Here is a 5,001-nt window from a genome sequence, read left to right as displayed (position 1 = left end):
TACATTTCCTGTGTGCACAAAACAGATTTAGTATTTACCAAGAGATTAGGGAAAACTAATCTGTTTTAACCCATTATTATCATGAGAATGTGATTTTGGTATTGTTGGAAATGAATCCTTGGTTAAACAAGAGTAGTAACAAGTGTTAAATTCATTCGTTTTAGATCTTTTGTATTATAGGTGGAATCTACATCCCTAGATCTTAATATTTAGTGAATTCTACTCCTATTGTGAATTGCAATTATCTAGCTAAGAATTTTTGTAGTTGAATTAAATTCTGAATTTTCTGCTCAAATTTATTGTGAGTCTAAATAATAGAGTAAATTAGTATCTAATAATTGTTCTAATTGCTCCTCGTGGGATCGACCCGATACATACCCAATACTACGCTTTTGGCCTGTATACTTGCAGAAAAAACGGGTATAATTCGGAATTAAACTTGCACTTATAGTAAACACCCGTCAAGTTTTTGGCGCCGTTGCCGGGGAGCGGCAATATTAGAGCCTAATCATCTTTATTAATTTAGACAGCTTTATTTTTTAGATTATATTTAATCTTATATTGTAATCAGTTTTTTTTTACCATTGAAGTTGCATAATATCCCTTATTTCTGTTTGTAGTGTATGCACCGGGAGTCTCGAGAAGTCGCACCTTTCGATCCAGAAATTGAGATGACACTACGTAGACAAAGGAGGCACACACAACAGCAAGAGGAACAAGAGATTTGGCAACCGATAGAGGAAATTTTGATAGAACTACCATTTGAAGAAGAAATGGCTGAAAATGAAGCAAATAGGCGAGTTCTACGAGATTTTGCTCTACCGGGAACACAAGGATCTCAAACAAGTATAGTAAGGCCTACGGTAAATGCTAACAATTTTGAGATTAAACCATCACTTATTCAAATGGTTCAACAATCTCAATTTGGAGGTAATGCAGTAGAAGATCCTAATACACACTTAGCTACATTCTTGGAAATATGTGATACAATTAAAATGAATGGAGTTAGTGATGATGCTATAAGGTTACGGTTGCTCCCATTTTCATTGAGAGATAAGGCCAAACTTTGGCTACACTCTCATGCTCCTAATACTTTCACCGGATGGGATGATTTATCAAGAGCATTCTTAAACAAGTATTTTCCACCAGGTAAGACTGCTAAACTAAGAATGGATATCACTAGTTTTAGCCAAATGGAAGGTGAATCATTATATGAGGCATGGGAAAGGTTTAGAGATTTGCTTCGGAAATGTCCACATCATGGACTGCCGGAGTGGTTAATCATACAAACCTTCTATAATGGTTTAGTTTTTTCTACTAAAACTATAATCGATGCAGCTGCAGGTGGAGCTTTAATGGGTAAATCACCCCAAGAAGCTCATAATTTGATAGAAGAAATGGCAGCAAATAACTACCAATGGGCCAATGAGAGAGGTAATACAAGACGTCACGCAAGTATGATAGAAATGGACACTCTCAATATGCTGAGTGCTCAAATGAATAATGTGATGAAATTGCTAAGTAGACAAGGTGGAGTTGGTCCAAGTTCATCTAATGCACACGTAGCTTGTTGCTCTTTCTGTGGAGGTGAACATGATATTAATGAGTGTGTTGATTCTGAGCAGGTACAATTTGTCAATAATTACAACCGAAATGCTCCAAATAATCCCTACTCGAATACTTACAATCCGGGGTGGAGAAATCATCCAAACTTTGGATGGAAAGATCAAGGCAATCAACAAAGGCCAACCAATCCGCCGGGATTTCAACCAAGGCAACCACAGGCTGAAACTAAACCAAGTTGGTGGATCGCGGTGGAAAAACTTGCTAAGGTGACTTCGGATAGATTCGAGCGAGTTGAGGGGCGGTTGGACCAATTAGCTGGGATGTACAGAAACTTGGAGGTTCAAATTGGTCAAATTGCCAATGTGATCAACAATAGAAACCCTGGTGAATTACCAAGTAAAACCGAAGTGAATCCGAGAGAGCATGTCAATGCAATCATTCTTAGAAGCGGTAAAACGGTTGAGGGATTCGATTTTGAAAATTCAGGTTGTGAAAAAGACGAGAAGCAAGCAATTGAAGGGGAGCAAGAAAGTCAAACTGATCATGTTATCATTGATATTGATGCACTTCATCCCAAATTAAATTCTAATGTGATACCTTTTCCTCACAGGTTGAAGAAAGATGGACAGGATCGGGAGTTTGAAAAGTTCTTCAAAATGTTTAAACAATTGCACATTAACATTCCTTTCATTGATGCTATAACACAGATTCCCTCTTATGCACGTTTCTTGAAAGACAACATGTCAAAGAAGAGGAAAATTGTAGATAATGAGATGATAGCATTAACGGAAAAGTGTAGTGCATTGATTAAGAATAAACTCCCTCCTAAATTGAAAGATCCGGGAAGTTTTTCTATTCCTTGCACTATTGGTCAATTGCATTTTTCTAATGCTTTATGTGATTTAGGTGCAAGTGTGTCACTTATGCCGTTATCGGTTGCCCGGAGATTGGGACTTCAAGAGCTAAAAGCTACCAATATTACATTGCAATTGGCGGATCGGTCAATCACACGTCCCATGGGTATTTTGGAAAATGTGCTCATAAAGGTAAGACAATCTATAATACCTGTGGATTTTGTTGTCTTAGATATTGAAGAAGATGTGAGAATGCCAATTATTCTAGGACGACCGTTTTTAGCCACTGCACGAACTATAATTGATGTAGAAAAAGGTAAGCTTATATTACGGGTTAATGGTGAGGAATTGGAATTCAATTTGGATAATAAAGATGGGAGTATAGAGCCTACTGCTCTTGTTTCTAATATGCCATCTGATGAAAAGGTTAACCAAGAAAGGACCGAAGAAGTTAAAATTATAAATGTCCTTGGTACTAACTTTCATGGTGTAGGAACAAAGGAGGAGAAGATAAGGATGGAAGTTGGCTTAATAAATTCGCCATTCCATGAAGAAAATGGTGAAAAGTTGAGCCAATTCAGAAAAGACAAGCAAAATCCACTCCAAGGTGAAGTTGAGCCTCTCTATGACAAGTCTAATATTCCTCCTTGGCATTTGAGGAAATTGGATTATGAAGATCAATGCATGGTTCACCACATGGTGGATTGGCTCTGGAGTTTCGACCCATGGGGAGAAAATCTCTCTCTAATGCTCTAAAGTGATTCAACTTTTTCAGTCGAGCCAACGACTATAAACAAAAGCGCTAATTGGGAGGCAACCCAATATTTAGGTTATATTTGTTAACTTGGTGTGATTTTGTGGTTTGAATCAATGTTTTAGCTACATTGCTGTTTTTGTAATGTAGGGTGGCAATTGAAGGCAAGGATGACCAATTGAGTACAAAAAAGGCGAACTTTGATCAAACAACTCAACCCCTCGATTTGCGTTAAAGGTGTTTTTGATTCATTATAAAGGGGTAAAATGCATGTTTTTAATGTTTTACATTTGTTCCAGTCATTAAAATTGGCAAACAAATGATCTATGATGCATTTTGAGTCATTGGGGTACCTTTTGTAATTTTTCAAAAGTTGAAATTCTGCCAAAAATCGAAGCAGAAAATGCGTTTTCCAAGAAAACGCGACTATAAGTCGCGTTTCTCAGAATCGCGTTTTCAATTCTGAGCCTGCAGAACAGAAAACGCGCCTTTAAAACGCGACTTAAAGTCGCGTTTTGGAGGAAATCGCGTTTTCTCGCCTGAGCAAAACTGGAAAACGCGACACAGATAAACGCGACTTTAAGTCGCGTTTTCATACGTAACCGCGTTTTCAATTCTGCGAGATTTGTGCAAAAAACGCGGCTTTAAAAACGCGCGTTTAAGGCGCGTTTTTAGTCGCGTTTGCGGTTCACTTTTCTGCTTCAAAAACGCGATTTCCAGAACATTTCTTCACTTCTCCAATTTTTCCAGCCGCGTTTTTCCTTTTTCCTTCTAACTACCTCACAAATCTTCATTTTTACTCCATAATCTTGCTAGAAATCATCAACCCAACACTTTTTGAGCTTCATACAACCTTTTTAACTGATTAAAATCCAAGAAAAACACCTTAAATTCAGTTTTTGAAGGATTGAAGGTTAGGGTTCTTCAACTCTAATTTCTTCAATTGGAGGTCAATTGGAGTTTGTTTTATAGGGCTTTTTGCAATTTTAGCATCACCAAACATCCTTCTACGTGATTGAGGTAAGTTTCTTCATCAAATCTTTTGATTTTAGAAAGTTATATTTTTTTTTCCTGAGCTATCTGACATCTTTTAATGTCGAAAATTTAATGATGTATTTGACTATTTTTGAATTTATTCATGCTTATTGAGATTGTTTAAGTATGTTTATGAGTTTAAATGTAGCAATTTGTTGGTCATTATTACTTTAAAATTCACAATTGCTATATTTAGACGAAATTGGAAAAAGGAACTAGGATGTTTTTGAGCCATTGGTGATGATTAATTATGGTTAAGGATGGTTAGTTGATGATGATTGGGCATGTGCATTGTGTATATTGAGTAATATGGTTGATTTAGTGAGTTAATTGGTTTAATTTTTGCTTAAACATGATTATAGCTAAAGGCATGTTATTATTGTTAATTCTAAATAGTTATAATCATAATTATTGTTAATTTCACTGATTGGGTTATAATTATTCAATATCTTGTTTCAATTGGTGATTTTGAACAATTTTTGGCAAAAATTATGGCTCTTCTTGATTCGGTCTTTTACATTAGTTATTGGACGAATTATCACTTGCAAGGACACTTTAGAGATTATTTGGATCATTTTCGGATATTCATTGCCAAATTGCGCAGTGTGTCTAAATACATGTGGTTAATTGTAACATTTTCTTTTAGGTACTATGCCAAGGGGAAGAAGAGCGGTACTTTCATCCTCTAGTAGTGAGGAGAGAGAGGTTAATGAAGAGATGGACGTGTCTGAGGAGGAGAGTTCACCTTCTCCGCCACCGGTTAGTCGACAGCCTGGTGAGGGCAGCTCCCGT

General features: G+C 36.7%; 1 non-coding gene across 1 annotated transcript; it reads right to left on the bottom strand.

Moving 5' to 3' along the window:
* Positions 1 to 1,160: 1,160 nt before the first annotated feature.
* Positions 1,161 to 1,267, bottom strand: LOC140006811 (small nucleolar RNA R71). Its single transcript, XR_011814659.1, has one exon. It is a non-coding gene; the product is annotated as a small nucleolar RNA R71 (small nucleolar RNA).
* Between the last annotated feature and the right edge of the window lie 3,734 nt (positions 1,268 to 5,001).

The sequence above is a fragment of the Coffea arabica genome, chromosome 1c (assembly GCF_036785885.1).
Source record: "Coffea arabica cultivar ET-39 chromosome 1c, Coffea Arabica ET-39 HiFi, whole genome shotgun sequence".
In the NCBI taxonomy this organism is placed as follows: Eukaryota; Viridiplantae; Streptophyta; class Magnoliopsida; order Gentianales; family Rubiaceae; genus Coffea; species Coffea arabica.
Note: the sequence above shows the minus strand (reverse complement) of the source record. Positions and strands in the feature narration are given on the sequence as shown.